General features: G+C 44.1%; 1 protein-coding gene and 1 long non-coding RNA gene across 3 annotated transcripts in view; one reads left to right on the forward strand and one right to left on the reverse strand.

Annotated features, from left to right (window-relative positions):
- The first annotated feature begins 1060 nt into the window (after positions 1 to 1060).
- Positions 1061 to 18271, forward strand: part of Tex2 (testis expressed 2) — a 111234-nt gene continuing 94023 nt past the window's right edge. For both annotated transcript variants that reach the window (XM_078041878.1, XM_078041879.1), the window contains exon 1: positions 1061 to 1206. The gene's annotated coding sequence lies outside the window, so the exon portion shown is untranslated. The remainder of the gene's footprint in view (positions 1207 to 18271) is intronic.
- On the reverse strand, positions 8265 to 9496 carry LOC120884062 (uncharacterized). Its single transcript, XR_005726250.2, has 3 exons — positions 9213 to 9496; positions 8850 to 8940; positions 8265 to 8432 (listed from the first exon to the last, which is right to left on the reverse strand). It is a non-coding gene; the product is annotated as an uncharacterized LOC120884062 (long non-coding RNA).

An 18271-nucleotide genomic window follows, 5' to 3' on the forward strand; every position in this document is an offset into this window, starting at 1 on the left:
GCTACCTCAGGATCACAAATGAGACAGGTAAAATGGGCTGGATCAGCACCCCAAGAAGCCCATTCTTGTTTTTTTTTTTTTTTTTTTGTGGGGGTCCGGGGATGTCCTGGGAACCCAAGGAGTGTTTTACCACTGAACTACATCCCCAGTCCTTTTTACTTTCTATTTTGAGACAGGGTCTCAGTAAGGATCTTGCTATATTGCTGAGGCAGATCTTAAATTTGCAATCCTCCTGCTTCAGCCTCCCAAATCGCTGAGATTTCTGATTATGTGACATAGGAAGCTCATTCCAAGTGAGAATTCACCTCTAGAAGTTACTTTTCCTCTCCTGGCCTCAGACATTGCCTCTTTAAAATGAATATATTAGATGAGTTCTAAGCTCTTATACCTAGTCACAAGTTATGCATGGTGGTGCACATCAGTAATCCCAGCAACTCTGGAGAGGATCACAAGTTCAAGGCCGGCCTTTATATCTTAGTGAGACCCTGTCTCAAAATTAAAAAAAAAAAGGGGGGGGGATGGGGATGTAGTTCAGTGGTAAAGAGCCCACAGGTTCAATTCCAGTTCAAAAACAAACACCAAAGTAACAAAAAACTAACAACAGATTCCGTTTGGAACTGGATGTTGCAGAAATCTGGGGGAGACTGGTAATTTGTCTTTTAAAGCCAATTTCTGAATTTGGACAGGGACAGATGTGTCTGACGAACTAGATATCATTGATTCTCGGAGCCTCAGTTTCCCTCTGTCAGGGGCATTTGCTGCTAGGATGCAGGAAGAGGAAATTAAGAAGTACAAAAAACTAGGGAAAGCTCCAGGAGAGAGAGGCTCACCCGGGATTCTTTCATGTAACATCCCAAACCCTGCTGCCTCCAGCCGCCGCCCCTTCCTCCGGTCCACAGGGCAGCGGCCCCTTTAACAGCCCGGACGAATCGCCCGCCTATTTCCACGGCCGTTCCTCGGCGCGCGGTAGGGGTTGGATTGGTCGGGCCTAGAGCGCGGCTTGCTCCGCCCCCGCCGCCCTCTGGTTGGCGGCAGCGGCGGCGGGCGCGGGGCGGGTCCGCCGGCGGGGCGGGGCGGCCGGTGCCCGGGGGCGGGCGGGCTGCAGGACCGCGGCTGGAGAGCAGGAGCAGGAGCCGGAGCCCGAGCCGCGGTGGCCGCGGAGCACGGGCGCCGGCGCAATACCATGAGGCAGCCAGCGGATCCGGGGTGAGCGCTCCCGGGCCCGGGTGGGGCGGCGGAGGGAGCGCCTCAGGAGAAGGCCTGGGCTGGGGCCGGCCTGACCCCACAGGTCCGTGGTACCGGCCGGGTCCGGCGGCCGTTGGCGCGGCGGGGCGCAGGGTCTGCGGTCCCGCCCCGCTGTCTTGGCTCGGGTACGGACCAGGACGCGGGCCCACTACGCCCCCTAGGCGAACCTTCTTCCTTCGGGGCCGTGCCGGGCAGTTTGGGCTGGACCCGGGCCGGAGGTGCCGACCGGTGGTCCCCAGGCTGTCGTCCCGGGGCGCCGGCTCGAACCCGGCAGGGAGGCAGCGTCCACACGCGCACTAAAGGAGAAGAGCTTGCACTTTTATGAATGGGGCCCCGGGTTCTTGCCGCCCCCCTCGCCCACGTCACGAAATGCTTAGAAGTCGAGGGACCCGGGATACTTTTACACGGATCTGTCAGAGGTTGTCTGCGCCTCGCTTGTTTTTCCTCCTACTCCGGGAAAACGCCGGTGGTCGTTGCTGTGGGTGGCCGTTGCTGTGGGTGGCCGAGGGGTGGTTTGTTTGCCATACAAGGGGGCGGCGGCGCGCCAAAACCCCGGGGATCGGAAGGTTAACAAGTGACATTGGGCTGAGGCCTAACGCCAGCTGCCCCGCCAGGAGCGCGGGGTTGACGGTGGTGGCGGCCGTCGCTGCTGGCTGCTGAGCCCAAAGTCGAAACGCTGGGACCGGGAGCAGGAAGGGAACTGCCCGCTGGGTTGCAGCACACGCCGTCTAGGGTGCTCACCCGCGCTGGAGTTGATGCAAGGGAGTTTTTCCCCCATTGAAAAACGGTTTTTTGGAAAACTTAGCCTCTCACCGAGTTGATGGTTACTTAACCATAGGTTGTTATGGTTACAGGCCATCAAATATAAGAGCAAAGTCTGTTTCCACGCTCTCTGTTTCTCCAAAGCTACGGAGTACTTTGTCACTACGTTGCATTGAACGCTGCATAGAGAGGACACACCTTTTTTAAAGTTGAAGGAAAAGCGTGGGTTCCACGAGGGCACCAGTTATATTCTGTTTGCGTTTGGAGTCCCAGCGTATTGACACTGTCAGTGCCCTGCACAAGAGTTGGAAGGAATCTGCCCTTTACATGTTTTCGATGATTCTCACCTAAGGATTTAGAGCAGTCTGCTCTAAATCCTTTTGGGATCCAGTATAAGCTGAAGAGAAGCAGCGAATGACTTGTATGGATAACATCAAGGAAAAATGGAGGGGCAACTAATTTGTGAGTTTTGGAACTTGATGACACAAGAAAGCTTATCCCTTATTGGTAAGGTGAAACTGCCATTTCATAAGCTCTCACCCAACCCTTGAAACGATTTCACTTCTCTTTCAGATTTTTCCAGAAATTGGTAGTTGGTCTAAATTTATGGAAAACAAGGAAGCCTCTCAAGAGGATGAAGTTAGAGTCAGGTTTTTGCTGGTGACTTTTTTTTGTTAGTGAGCCCTTCTGGGAGTGACAGTGAAGGCATGGAGAGGGAACCTGGAGGACTCTGGGGACTGCCTTGCTTGCACATTTATCCCCAGGAAAAAGGTGCAGTGCCTGAGAGGAAGGAGATTAACAAACTGATTCAGATCAGAATATGGTAGTGATCAAGTCCACTGACAAGTAATCCATTGACTAGACAGACATGGAGGAAGGAACAGTTGAGGAGCCAGGTGTGGAAGGTTTGAAGAACAAGTAGAATGTCACTGTTTATGTGATTAGTGATATAGCATATGCCAAGCATATTGTTTTTTATTAGAGATTACGAGTGCTTCTGGAGAAGAAGCAGGAGAGATTAGTCTTTTAGATAGAATAAATGTGTAGGATGTTTCAGATTTAAAAAAAAGTTGCCTAAGAAAGAAATATCCAACTAATTTTTATTGGGAATCTGTGGTGTATAAGAAACTGCTAGGCATTATGAATATGAAGGAAGAAAAAATGGGGAAGAGTTTGTTTTTACATGCCATATGATTGGTCTTCTTTCCAAAATCAGAAGCTGTTTTCTGAGGATTTTTCTGAAGCCCTTAAGTATAGTAAAGAAGAAATGCACAGAATATTATTTAATGTAAAAACAAAGTAATGAAGCAATTCTTCTCACTGATTCTTCTTAAAGATTACTTTGGTAGCAAACTAAGTCTCCAGAGACCAGTTTTGTGTGTCACATTGGTATAAAACTGTATTCATCCTCATGTCTGTTGACTGATGTGTTAATGGTAAGTGCCTATTTGTTTTAGTTTTTGTTTTTAATCCCTTTGCCTGTCATTTCATTTATTCAGAAGTTGGAAAGTCCTTTAAAAAAACACTGGCCCTTTTTTCCAGGTACTTCCAGTTAATTTCTTTGCCTGAATTTCTCTTGGGGTCTTCTGTCTTCTGTCTATCCTTATTATCTCCTGAGTATCCCCCTTGGCAGCTCTTGTGATTACAGAGAATGTTCTGTCTTTGATTCTGTCCCAAAGCAGAGGTGACTAGCATTAAAAAGAAGGCATTGTTGAGTTTTAGCTCTGCCAGTTACAATGTCCTGCCATTTGTGTGTGTCTTCTCCATCCTGCAGTAGCCTCTTAGGGTGGCCATGATGGCCTCTCTTTACAGAAGAGGAAACTGAAGCGCAGAGTGATTCAATAACTTGCCAGAGTGACAAGCAGGAATTTCTATCTAGGACTTTCTGATTCTCAAGAATCAGACCATATTTTCCATTGACCATATTTCTTTTCCTGAGAGAGGAATAGAGTTTATGACGAGTAATGTAGCATAGAGTCGGCTCTAGTAGACACATGAGAGGTCAGGTTCAGAGACGTTCAGAGAATTGCCAGTTAATGGGTTTCTTTTTTTTTTTTTAAAGCTATATATATATATATATATATATATATATATCACACGTGCTAGGCAAGTACTCTACCACTGAGCCACAACCTTAGCCCCAGTTAATGGGTTTCTGTGCTGTGGTGGAGACAAGTTAGCAGCTCTGCCATGTGCAGTTTTGAGTATTACATGCCCTTGGGAAAATAGGGGTTTACTACTGTGAAAAGGTGACTAGGCTTCTAGGTTCTGAATCCCAATGGTTCTACTTACCCTTTTGTGACTTTGAGTAAGTTACTTTCTCTATATCTCAGTTTATTTATCATTAAAGTGGGACAATATTCACATTTTTGCAACAGTGCAATTTGTACCATTTTAACATTTAAAAAAAAACAAAAACAAAAACAAAAACCCAAAACATATCATCTGTGGGACCTTAGAGTTGTAGTTGGCAGTGTCTTCATTTTTCGGTGCATAAAATAATGGTGTGTTTTACAGTCAGTGGTTTTTAGATTAGATGGAGTAGGTAGTACATTATTTATAGGTAGTTGTGAGGCTTGAATGAGGTCACTCATGTCCTTGGCATACATGATACCCAGTAACAGTTGATGTTGTCAAATGACAGAATGAATGGTTAACTGATAGGTGGATCTTGGGTGAAGCTACAGAGAGTCCCATAAGCTTTGCCACTCAGAGCCCAGGCAGTACCCCATGATCTGGGGCTGCAGGAACGGTTTCCAATTTGCTTGGAGCTCTGTCCTTTGGCTGACTTGTCCCTGTGAGAAGCATTAACTTCAGAAGCTAATGAGCCATGGACCACAACTCCCTTTGTTCTGCCTATTCATTAAGGTCTTTGTCAACTTTAAATCCCAAGTTAAAAATAAAATAAAAACTGGTATAAAAAGATGGGCAACCTAAGCCAATATGAGTATTCTTACGTGTGAGTTTTAAAGCTGCTAAAGGTTATGTACAAGATTCTATGTTGCTCCTTCTCAAACTCCTTTATAGTGCTTAATTACAATGCAGGAAATGTCCATGAGACATTTAATGAGAAGGGTGCTAGGAGGTCTGACAATACAGAAGCCCTTGCCTGGCATGGCTGAGGTGAACAGTGCACTGGATGTGGGGCTGAGAGGCTTGGTGATAGTCTTGGTGACTTCATCTGTTATCCCAGGTTCCTGGCCACATCACTTTACCACTCGGGGCCTTAGAGGAGCTCTCTTCTCAAATGAGGACCCCTTCTTAGTTACCTGCCTCTAACACAATCTCATAGAATATATGAGTGTATGAGTTGCAGGCTCTGAGATATGAAATGAATGAAAGGAAATTTAGAATTTTCGAAGTCTCATTTGGATGTGTGGATAATGCTTTGCAAAGCAGGAAACACCAAGCAGGTAAGAGCAGTGTGTTAGCTGGCATTTAGGGAGAATTACTGTGTGCCCCTTGCTGTTCTTTTAAACTTCACAAAATCCTATGAGTAGTAGATACTGTTATGAATTCTAAGATGAGAAACAGATTTTGAGAGGTTAAATAACATGGCTAAGATCACATTCAAGTTCAAGAGCTTAAAGCTGGGATTAGAACCCAGGCTTCTATTGCTCTCATTTGACTTCTCTGGTTGCTTCAGGTGGGTCTTGCCTCATTTTGGAGTCCTCTCAAGCCGTGTACCCTGGGAGCTTTCCCAGGTTAAAAATAAGATTCTCCTGCTTTGAAATCACAGATTCCTGTTATTATGTACTAACAACTGTTCAAATTCTAAGTTCTCCCTCAGGATTTCTGTGAATTGGGGGAACTTTGTTAAACCTAAAGAATAATTCATGTGGGAGTTGCAGGGGACTTAAGTCCTTGAAAAGAGAGGTTTTTCTTTGTTGAACAAAAGCCATTGCACTGTCACTGTGAGCATAAATGGGACTATTGAGGGAAGAATCTGACCTTTCTGTATGGAAGCTCACACAATGGGAAACCTGGGTGGGCTTTGAAATGGCTAGGTAACCTTTGCCTGTTGGATTTGCCTGGAATATTGGCTCAAGGTTTTCCCCTAAGAAGATTATGGGAACTGAGACATTGAGGATCTCCCCAGCTTATTCTAACAGCTGAGAATGGCACAGGGCAAGAGGCACTGTCTTCAGTCATAAGCTTATTTAGGACTTGAGATCAAAACCCACCCTTTGGATTGTACCTGAAAACACCTTTCAGAGTCACAGTTTGCATTTTGTAAGTTTCCTTTCTCTTGTTATTTAAAGCTGACATAAGCTGCCTTGTTCTCTTATCCAATTTTCAGTCCTTTCCTAAACTAATGCTGTTTTTTAAGCAGTATTCCTAAAGATGGAATTTATCTTTTGGGACTAAGAGAGAATTTAAATTTTTTTTCTACTGAAAGAACTGACTGAACAATGGTTGTCAGTCACCAAGCATTTGAGTTTCTCCTGGGGCCAAGCACTGTGCTTGGTTTGGAAATCTGACAGGCAGCAAAACAGATGTGGCCCCTGACTGCACTTGGCACCTTATCTAGTCTAGACAATAAACAAGTCAACAGAGCTTTACATGCACTGTACATATGATATTGTAGTGAGTGTAAAATCTTCCTCTGGAGAAAAACAACAGGGCACTGAGAAAAGGTAAAGGGAAGGAGCCCACAGCTGGGAATGCTGGGAAGAGTATTGCAAGAGAGGAAGCAATGGTTCTGGGGCTATATGTAACTCAGTGGTTAAGTGTTTGCCTAGCATAAAGTGAAGGCATTGTGTCCATATACAACGAGAGAGAGAGAGAGAGAGAGAGAGAGAGAGAGAGAGAGAGAGAGAGAGAGAGAGAGAAAACACACGAACGAACAACATGTGAGTGGGTGACTGCATTGAGGGGGCCAGAGAGGAGAAGATGGGAAAGGGCAGTGCACTGGGGGTCAGGCAGGGGCCCAGGAGCTGGTCACCATTGGAGGATCCTTAGAAAGTTTCTTAACCTCTTGTGCTTCAATTTGCTACTTCCAAGTGGCTGTGAAAGAGCCCTAAGAGCAGTACCTGGTGTGACAGACAGGGCTATGAGTAAGGATTTGCTGACTCTCAGGACTGTGGGGGGAACTTGACCTAGAATGGGTGGGCTTCTCATCATTCAAAGTTTGGAGTAACCACAGGGCTGAAGGGAGGAGAAGGAGGACTGCCCAATCTCCTGGAAGGCCTCCAGGCAGCTTTCTGCAGTGCACCTGCTCATGGGAGAACTTGCCCCACCTGTAGGAGCCTCTACAGCGGGTGCAGTGTTCAATATGGATTTGGATGGACTTGAAGCCATTGTGCCTCTGCCTCTGCCTATAGTTGTCTGCTTTAGTGTTTGGGAGGTAGATTTTAGCCTCTTCCCCCCCCCCCCTTAAGAGGAATCAGAGGCTAATGGCCTTATTACCAGGTCATTAAGTGTGACAGCTCTGAGTTGCTGTGTGTGATACCTGCTTGAGCTCCATCTCTGACAAGATTTGATGTGGTATTTTCACATTCAGAGAGACAGCTCCCCTGGGATTTTATAGGGAGATTATAAAGCAGGTCAGAGTCTTTGGTTCTTTGGTCTGGCTTGGATAGTCAGTAGAATAGTATTTAAATTATCTTGCAAAGTATTTATTAAGCCTGGTAAAATTTGTATATAGTTGCATTAGTTTTAAGTCTTCTATTCTAGAAAATAATATACAAAAGTAGAAATAATATAATGGATCCCATGCATCTGTCACTTGGTTTTAATAATTATCAACATTCTCCTAGTACTGAAGATAGCTTCACACTGAAGCATTTTGGTGGATTTTCTGTCACAGTATAAAAGTGTCTTTGGATTGAAAAAAATCATATGATAGAAATTATCATGAAGGAAAAAAAAAGTCCTGCATCCTGTATAATTATAAGGCTGTGTGTGTTAGGTCATTGATATTTAGAATCTGAAATGAGCATTTCTTGGAAGCTTCTTACAGACTTGCTTGTGAAAAGTAGGCATAAAAAATTAAGAGCACTCTCAAGATGATCAGTTTATTAAACATGGAGTATTAACCATTGTGGACAGTGTGTAAGGTACATTTATAAAAATAATTCTGTGTCTATAGTGGCTCATAAAATTATGGCCCCCTTCTTGCCAAAGCGCAGGTTATTTCAAATAGATTTTACACAAAGCTATGAAACAGATTGTTTTAGTTATATATATTGAAGCACAATTTATAATGTTCACTTATAAAAGCAAATAAGACACAAGTAAATAATTTTGAAAGTCTCTATATTTTAAATTTTTGTTTATTTTCATTTTTTAAAGGGGAAATTCAAACTAAACATGCAAAGAATCCAGTAGCAGTGCTCCTGTGGGTCTTTGCCGGACAGACCTTTCTATGATGTTGATGTTCTAGATTGGTGCTCTCCAATGCGGTAGCCACTTTTTGAGTGCCACTGTTGAACATTTGAAAGACAGCAGTGTCACTAAGAAACCAAACCTTTAATTTTATCTAATTTTAATTTAAATAGCTCCATACTGGCAGTGCAGCCCCAGGGTTTAAAATCACCAGTCTCAATGATAGGATAGAATCCAGCACAAACTAATTTGGGCAACAAATGAGAGAGTACAAATCATATGTAGTTCCCAAGCTCAGAACATCTTAGAGAAAAGAAGTTTGATTTTGTGAGAGAAGGAAAAACTTCCTATTAGGGAGCTGCAGGTCTCAGTGATTCAGGTTAGATTTGATGCTGTGGTGTCTTGGGCACAAGATCTCATGAGAAGAGGAGTAAGTCTCTGAACTCTAAGTTCTGTGCTGCTTGTTCACTGCTCAGTGTCTTAAGAGGTAGAAAGGAATGGGTTAAGTGGCTCACCTGAAGGTTTCAGGAGGCAGGACAACCGCCAGCCTTGGAAGTTGTGTCCACTGCCACTGTAGGGCAGCACCCAGGGCCTTGGAGGTGACAGCTGCAGAGGGCACAGGCTTTTTGATCACTTATTTATCCCCAGTGCATAGTAGATGCTTGATAAATGGGTGTTTAGAATGGATGATAGTTATAGTAAGTAAGAAGAAGGGCTTTAGATTTATCTAGAAATTCTGGATAACAGGTGCCACAGGAAGTGTCCTAGTGAGCTGCAAACTTTGCACAGCCGTTCTTTCTGCTTGGGGTCATTGACATTTCTCCTCACTTCAGACAGGCACAAGCTAGACTTCCATCCTGCACCCACCTCGCTCTTACCCATTTCTTTGCCAAATGCTGCAGATCTTGATCTTGTAAACATCTCTGGAATGGTTCTCTTCTCTCCGGCTTCATTGCCACCACTCTAGTTCAGACAACCATCTTTTTTGCTTGGCAGACTGCAGCAGCCCCTCACTAACCTGCCTACATCTCCTTCTGCTCCTTTGTAATCTACTCCCTGTGTTCAGGCAGAGTGGTCTGTGAAGTATTCCTATCCTCCCTCAAACCCTATGAAGGCTTCTTGTTGCTCCTGGGAAAGATCCACATTCTAAACATATTTCTGAACATGTGATCCAGCCCTCCTGCCTTTTTTAGCCTGGACTGTCTCTTCATTGGCTTATTACATTCCAGGCTTACTGGCAACCTTTGTCCCTATCCCCAGCTGGGAGGGAGCTAGACCTTTCAGGAATTGAACCCTGTGCTTGACATGGTTCCATCTCCTGACTTCCCTCCTTTTCTCTTCTTGCCATTTGCAGCAAACTGATAAACTGTCTGTTATTCATGTCCTTTGGTAGATCTCTGCTCTTTCCCCTTCCTCCAGGAGGGCTGGCCCGTGTTCATTTTGTTCATCATTACGTACCTACAACCTAGCAGTGCCTGTGCTTGCAGAATGTTTGTTGGAGAATGAATGAGTGTGTTCAGGTGTGCTAGAAAACAAGGAAAAACTTGAGTATTTTTTTTAACTTGGGATTACTGTAGAAGTTGAGTAATTTTTAGAGTAGAATAACCCAGGAGGGGAAGTGGGAGGTGGGAAGGGTCCATAGAGATCCACTGTAGAGCTATCCAGTGTTTGGGGAGGAAGTACCTTACAAAAACAGGCCTGAGGAAACATTTTATACACCTTTATCCTAGACTTAGAAGGCATTTGCCTGCCATGGTGAAAGGATGGAATTTGAGGATGGCCCTCTTACCTGGATGAGCTTTCTACACCCAGCCTTAGGAGGCAACTCTCTTAAGCATGGGCTCTAATTTGAGATCTCAAGGTCAAGATCGTAGTCTTCTGTGTACAGCCCATGGTCAGGATCCAGATGTAGTCACCTTCCTAGCAGTGGATTCTGTATTGCTCATATTTGTACTTCTCTCCTGCCTTTTACCCACCTCCCTTGTTCCCAGCAGCAAACCCGAGTGCTTCACCTGGGGGTGTTTGGCAAGCATTTGATTGTAGTCCCTTGTGTACTAAAATTTATACTAGGTAGACTCTAAAAAGGGGTCCCCGGGGCTGGAGTTGTGACTCAGTGGTAGAGCACTTGCCTAGCATAGGTGAGGCACTGAGTTTGATCCTCAGCACCATATAAAAATAAATAAAATAAAGGAATTGTGTCCATCTACAACTAAAAAATAAAAGTAAAAGGGGCAGTAATAGCAGGGAATTCTTGTTGCACCTGGGGGACAAGAGGCCTCCTGCTATTGGGACACATTCCCTGTTGGAGAGAAGGAGCAGCCATGTTTAGCTCTGGCACTACAGCTAGGGAGACTTGCTGTTTTGCTCAGGCCCCACAGCCATGTGGTAGGGAGATAGGAGAAACGATCTTCTCTTGAACTTTGAAGTTATGCATAGGAGATTGAAGGACTGTAGGCAAAGATGGTGGATAAATTCTCCAACAGCTTTTGTGATTATGACTCTGAAAGAGAAAATTAGGTTGAGATGTCACTAGCTGGTTTCCTAAATAGTGTCCTTTTCCAAGGAAGGGACTAGTTGCTGAGACCAGAACCTCTGATAACCAGACAAGACCATGGTGAGGTGTTTTCTGGGAGTCTTGCAAGTCTGGTGATGAGGACTTCAGACTGTATATTAAGGAGACAGAAGTGAAAAGTGTACAGGAAAATTGCAGATCCCCAGATAACAAGGAGACATGTGTGACTTAGTAGCTATCTTGGTACCAAAGGGGTGATCAGGAGAGAAATCTCTAGTGGCAACTGGCACTGAAGCCAGTTAAGAACACCCCTGAGTGGGGGGTTCTGGTATCTACAAACTCATGCCTGAGGGTAAGCAGCTCAGTCCACCTTGTGCTGGGGACCCTGCAGTGTAGCCAGGGAGGTATGGTGGGGGTAGGCGATAGTTGGTAGTGCAGGTAGAGCCAAGAATTATGGATACCATGGCCTCAAGAGAAAACCTTCTGAGGGGTCACTCTCCAAACCCTCATTATGGAAACTGATGGAAAACATTGCAGTTATGATGGAAAGGGGGGTAAGGGGATGCCCTTGTAAGACTCAGCCTGCCAGACCAAGGCAAGTGTTCTTTTCCATAGATGGATTTTAAACAGGCCCTCTGAGAGGTGAAGTCTCATGTCGATGTTTGTATTTTAGGTGAATTCTGTTACAAGGTGAATTCTATTACAGGTAACCATGTGATGAGTTCTAACTCTATGTTGCTGCTAATTTGGCCTCTGAGAGGTAGAGGGGTGTGTGTGTGTGTGTGTGTGTGTGTGTGTGTGTGTGTGTGTGTGTGTGTGTGTGTGTGTGTGTGTGTTTGGGACTTGATGCCAAATAGGGAAAAGCTGTTTGACAAAGTAAACAAGGTTAAAGCCATCCAGAGGGCCAGGGAGTCTGTGACTGCAGCCCAGAAGTAAGCACAAAGAAGCGCCTCACACAGACTGGCTCTGCTACTGAGAACATTGGGCTGAACATTTCCTACCCTGTGTTGTTGTTTCCTTTCATTAAAATGATGGAACTCCTCCTCCTTATCTAAACTGGAACAGGAGCCATCTTGATGTCCTCAGATACTTTTTAGAGATGACCTCTTGAATATTATTAGTTTACAATGACTATAGATAGTTTTTTTTTTTTTTTTTTTTTTGGTGCTGGGCATGGGAAGGGGGGGAAAAGTACATCTTGAGCTTCTGATTAGGTGATAGAGTTGTTGGCAGGGCCTCACACATGCTAACCGTGTGCTCTATCACTGAGCTACACCTGACCCCACTGATGACTAAAGGTTGTGGATCTCCTTGGCCTCCCATCTTCCTCTCGCCCCTACAGATTTCAGAGCAGAAACTCTAGTACTTGCTTTAGGAAGCCTGAAGCGAGCTGTCTTCAGGGAAAGTTGAGCTGCTGTTCTGGCTAAGTTCAGAGGTGAGTTTGAAATGGAAAATAAGTCAGAGAAGTAGAATCCCCGTGGGAAAGGAGTTGCTTTTGTTTAAATTTCCCAGGGCAAGCTAAAGCCTGTGGGGATAGGATGAGTGGTATTCGATCCTGAAGGCTGAGGTTCATAGTAAAGTGGGAACATTAATTTTTTTTTTAAGGCTAAAACTCCAAATAGAAATGACTATTGATCATGCTCTGAGCCAGAGACTAAACTCATTTAGTTGACTTAGCTTTTGTCTAAAGGCTTGACTATGATTGAGCAGCATGTTCATGGGAGGCTTAATAGCCCGAAGTGCATTTTATTTCAGATCTGATTTGTAGTTCCAAAATCTTAGGGAAGGAGGAAAAAAAGCACATCTTGAGCTTCTGAATTAGGTGATAGAGTTGTTTTGGTAGCAAGCATAAAAGTCCAGGACCTAAAATGTTCTGGGGTAGGTGGTCAAGAGGCCCTTCTAAAGGGTTGTATGAATTTATAATGCCAGAGTGTTAGTCTCAAAAAATAAAATTGAAAGCATATTTAATGTGTATTTCTTTGACCACAGTTTTGGAGGAGCCTTCCAGAAACTGCAGCTTTGACTGTTTATAAAGTCTTATTCTGCTGTGGCCTGATAAGAAGGTTAGCTGCCTTGTGGTATCTCTAGAATTGACCCATTAGCTTCAGTTCCCTCTCCCAGGACTCCCGTCCTCCTCCTCCTAGGCTCCCTCCCCAGGGCTGCAGTGGGGTGCTCTGCCTTGCACCCCGTACTGCTGAGTGGGCACACAGATGGCCGTCCTGTTGATGGGTCAGTGTTGAGTGAGACGGTGCTTTACAGAAAACCAAGGGAACAGAGTGTATTTTTTGGCCATGTTTTTCTTTCTTAGGATACCTTTTATACAAATGCTTAAGTTGGTGTTTCAGAATGAGAAGTTTTAGTCTCCTTATCTTAAACAATAAGCAGTAAGTCAGGACAGGTACTTGAGTTCAACTCCTTAGTTTTTCCTCCTGCCTGTCAGTGTAGGGTACAAGTCAGCATCACAGGCATGTGTGACACAAGTGCTGAGGGAGGGAAGGGCCCTGCCAGACAGGTGGGAAATCCAGAACTGGCTTCAGAGTCCTCATCTAACCACTGGAGTGGTTTCAAGCCAAATTCTTTGAAGCTTGATAAAGAACTTGTAAAGTAGATTATTTCCTCATAGTTAATATGGGTAGTTATACAGAAGTCCCTTGAATTCAGCAGGTGACACTGCTCAGAAGAGTGTCTGTGCTTGGGGACTGTGACTGGGCAAGTTCAGATGCTTGCCACAGGAGTCTGCCTTCTGTGAATCCTTAAAACAAGGTCCTTATACACCTTGCTGTCCTTTTTAGGGAAGGCTTTGAGGAATATTAGAGCAAGTATTTTAATTCCTTGAATAGAATTAAACACAAATTTTAAATTATAAAATGGTTATTTAAATTCTTTTTTGGGGGGAGGTACCAGGGATTGAACTCAGGGGCGTTCTATTACTGAGCCACATCCCCAGCCCTATTTTGTATTTTTTTAATTTAGAGACAGGATCTTACTGAGTTGCTTAGCACTTTGCTTTTGCTGAGGCTAGCTTTGAACTCGTGATCCTCTGCCTCAGCCTCCTGAACTTCTGGGATTATAGGCATGCACCACCACACCTGACAATTAAATGATTTTCTTCCAAACTAATAGTTTATAAATTAGTGTGCCAGTTTTCCCTCCCTCTCTCCCCCGCCGTTTTTTTGGGGGGCGGGTACTGGGGATTGAACTCAGGGGTACTCGACCACTGAGCCACATCCCCAGCTGTATTTTATTTTTTATTTAGAGACAGGGTCTCACTGAGTTACTGAGCACCTCACCATTGCTGAGGCTGGCTTTTAACTCATAATCCTCCTGTCTCAGCTTTGCCAGCCACTGGGATTATAGTCATAAGCCACCACACCCAGTTTTTCCCTCTCTTTTTTAACTTAAGCATTTAAGTATGTTTTGGAATTTTAATTTGTTTTTCAATTTTTTGGTTCTTTCTTGAATATCTACAAAGTAACCAACTATTTTCCCCCTGTGGTCCAGGTTCCAGGAGTGAAGTTACTGGTGAAGATTTGAGAGGTCCTAGAAGATATCTTCTTCTTGGGGTAGAACATTTGTTCTCCCTTGTCTCTTGTCCTTTCCAAACTCCCCAGGACCAGACACTGGCCATCCAGAGGGATGCAATCAAAACACTACCTTACTCTATAAACATCTGGAGTTTTCATACTTGGGGAGGGAGAAAGGAAGTCTGTCTCTTGGAAAATTGAATGTGAAATCATGTGGATATTTTGTGTGTGTGTGTGTGTGTGTGTGTGTGTGTCTGTGTGTCTGTGTGGCACACACACACACACACACACACACACAAATGTAAGCATTTGTGTGTAAGTTCTTTGATGTTTGTCAGGTTTTCAAATAGCCCTTAACCAAGACGGGTTAAGGAAGCACTCTCTTGCACACCTCTTATTCGAGCAGCTCTGTAACCAGCTTTTGAGAATGGAGGGGTCACTTTCAGGAGGCCATGAATCTGGAGCACAGATAAGGCTAGTGAGCATACTGCACGTTCCTCATGGTGTGGTTTCCCCAGGGCTCTTCAGGTTGTCTTTGCACTCCAAGACTTTCTTCCCTCCCTGCAAGCCTGCTCCCTCTCAAATCCTTAAAACCTCTGTAGAGGGAGCACTGAATGAGCTTGTTCTCCTAGACAGGCACTCTGGGGCCCAGGATATTTTCTCCCTCCTGGTTTCTTGCCCCTTGACTTCTCACAGGACCCTTCTTCATTTTTGTTGGATTTAATCCTTCTCTCTCTTCTTCCCCCTTCCTTCTTCATTCTAAATGCCTGTGGTTAGCTTTTCTGTTAAGTCTGATAATTCTTGATTATAGCCAGAAAGTTCCCCCCCATAACTACTTAAAGAACCTGGAGGCTGGCCCTGTGACTGGTGGGTGGATCTTGTCCCTTCCTGGAATGCCTTGGGGCCTCAGCTTTCCCCTCCAGCCCCAAGTCCAGCCATTTGCTGTGGCAGCCTGTGGCCAATCTTGAGCACACAGCTGCCATTGCTGGTCACTGATCCTTTCTTTCCTCATTAACCTAGTATATGTCATATGATGAGGAGCTCCGCTCATGAGAGTATGGTTCAAGTTTATGTTCCTTTTTCCAATTTTGCCACAGACAGTAAAGATAGAAGTTGTTGGTTTCAGAAAGACACCCCTGCCCCCCCATCCCCCCCCCCCCCGCAGCTCAATAAATAAGACAAGGCTGGTAGTTAATGGCATTGCAAAACAATTTTTTTTTTTTTTTTAATGCCCAGGATCCAACCCAGGGCCTTATGCTTGCTAGGCAAATGCTCTACCACTGAACTGTGCCCCTTGCCACAGAAATTTAAATAATAGTCAAAGGTGTTCATCTTCTGCCTTTGGCCATTTAAGCTTTTTTCCTTCCCTGCCTTCTCCTCCAGAGATCCAGGGAGTCAGGGATCTGGCTTCCTAAGGGTTTTGGAGTAGGGGCTCTTTATCTTATTGCTTCTGAGGATTTCCTAGGCTGTTGCCAGCACTAACCTCCACACAAAGGTGGGCATGTAATCCTGGACACTGTGCTGAAGAAACTGGATCTCTTCACTTATGAAGCCATTCCATGAGCTGGTAATGCAAGCTGTTGGTAATCACAGAAAACCTACCATGAAATTCATCTAAAATTAATGAAGTGTCAGCACTGAGGACTTTAAGTACAGAAGGAGTCAGGGCTTGGCCCTCAATTACTGGAGTGGGATGATTTCTTGCTATAGTTTTTAAGCCTTCGGCTGGCCTTCCTTTGCTTCCTGTTGTGCCTGTGGCTGCCTTTCCTCTCTTGTCCATTTGGTTCACATTCCTATGACAGAGACCCATTTTAATAAGAAGGTACCAAAATGTGCAGCATATTACAAAGTCAGATGTTCAAGATTGTCTATTCCATGAACACAGAAGAGTGAAAGCACCAGTGTTTTTGTGGTACTGAAGATTGAACCTAGAGCACTCTACCAAACTGAGCCAAATCCTAGCTCTTTTTTTTTTTTAAGTTTATTTATTTATTTTAAAGAGAATGAGAGAGGGGGAATTTTAATACTTATTTTTTAGTATTTGGCAGACACAATATCTTTGTATGTGGTGCTGAGGATCGAACCCAGGCCGCATGCATGCCAGGTGAGAGTGCTACCGCTTGAGCCACATCCCAAGCCCCCTAGCTCTTTTTATTTTATTTTGAAATGGGGCCTCACCGGGCTGGGGATGTGGCTCAAGTGGTAGCGTGCTTGCCTGGCATGCATGCGGCCCAGGTTCGATCCCCAGCACCACATACAAACAAAGATGTTGTGTCCACCAAAAACTAAAAAATAAATATTAAAATTCTCTGTCTCTCTCTCTAAAAAAAAAAGAAAGAAATGGGCCCTCACCATGATGCTCAGGCCAGGTTGTGGTCTCCAATTTACAGTCCTCCTGCCTCAGCCTCCTGAATTGCTGGAGATTACAGTGTGCACCATTGTACCCAGCCAGTGGCTTTTAGTTTGTTTTGTCTTGTTTTATTTATTTATTTTATTTTTTAGAGACAGGTTTTCACAGGCTGGCTTCAAATACTTGGACTCCAGCAACCCTCCTGCCTCAGCCTCCCAAGTAGCTGGGACTCCAGATGTGTGCCACAAAATCTGGCTTGTTCAATGTATTGAAAAGAAAACAATAAAACATGGGGAAAAAATTTGGTAATGAAAACCAACTAGATAACTAACAATATGTCTGCTTTTCTTTTTTTTCTTTTTTTTTTTTTTTGAGAGAGAGAGAGAGAGAGAGAGAGAGAGAGAGAGAGAGAGAGAATTTTAACATTTATTTATTTTTTTCTTAATTCTCGGCGGACACAACATCTTTGTTGGTATGTGGTGCTGCTGAGGATCGAACCCGGGCCGCACGCATGCTAGGCTAGCGCGCTACCGCTTGAGCCACATCCCAGCCCCATGTCTGCTTTTCTTGATTTTGATTTTTTTTAAAAGTGGAATTGTGAGGCTGGGGATGTGGCTCAAGCGGTAGCGCGCTCGCCTGGCATGCGTGTGGCCCGGGTTCGATCCTCAGCACCACATACAAACAAAGATGTTGTGTCCGCCGAAAACTAAATAAATAAATAAATAAATAAATATTAAAATTCTTTCTCTCCTCCCTTTCTCTCTCTCTGTCTCTCTCTAAAAAAAATAAAAATAAAAATAAAAGGGGAATAGTTCAGTACTTCATTTGTATGTATATCTGCATTTGAAGATGTCTAGATCTCTGTTCACATATGCCATTATAAATGGTTGAGGTATTTTGAGGCTAAAATCTTTAGTGCTTTGGTGACATGTACTTTATAGGTGTACCATTCCTTGATTTAATAGGAAGGATCTCTGCTCTGTATGCGCTTTTATGTGACTTGAAAAGGAACTAACTATTCCATTTAAGTAGATTTCAATTAGGATAATGGGTTTGAGACAGCTCACAATGGAACATTTTCTAGACTCTTAAGATAGAATTGTCAAATTATAGCAAGTAGAGTTAGAAATTATTTTGCAATTTTCTCAGCAGATTGTAATTTCTCCTTCTGTACATCTAGTCATTCTGGAAATAATAGTGTAAAGGTACCTTTTTCTAAAACAGTATTTTCCAAATAGAAGGGTACCTTTTGGTTTAGAAGTAATGGAGGAAGAAGATTGTCACCCAGGAGAATAAGCAGAAAGTACTCATTTTTCAGCCTCTCGTTTATTGTACTTTGGCCACTTTTTTGAAGAGAGGCCCAGAATTGCCACAAGTGTGAAAAAAAAAAATTGGTATCTGGGTAGACTTGGAATGAAAGTGAGATTTTCAGAGTAAGCAGGTCACTTTCTTACATGACTTTTAGAAATGGAGACGTGGTCATAGCAGGCCAGCAGCCAGGGTTAGTGACAGTGAAGAGTTCCTATAGTATGTGTATTTCAATTTTCTTTT

This window comes from Ictidomys tridecemlineatus, chromosome 3 (genome assembly GCF_052094955.1).
Source record: "Ictidomys tridecemlineatus isolate mIctTri1 chromosome 3, mIctTri1.hap1, whole genome shotgun sequence".
Taxonomy (NCBI): Eukaryota; Metazoa; Chordata; class Mammalia; order Rodentia; family Sciuridae; genus Ictidomys; species Ictidomys tridecemlineatus.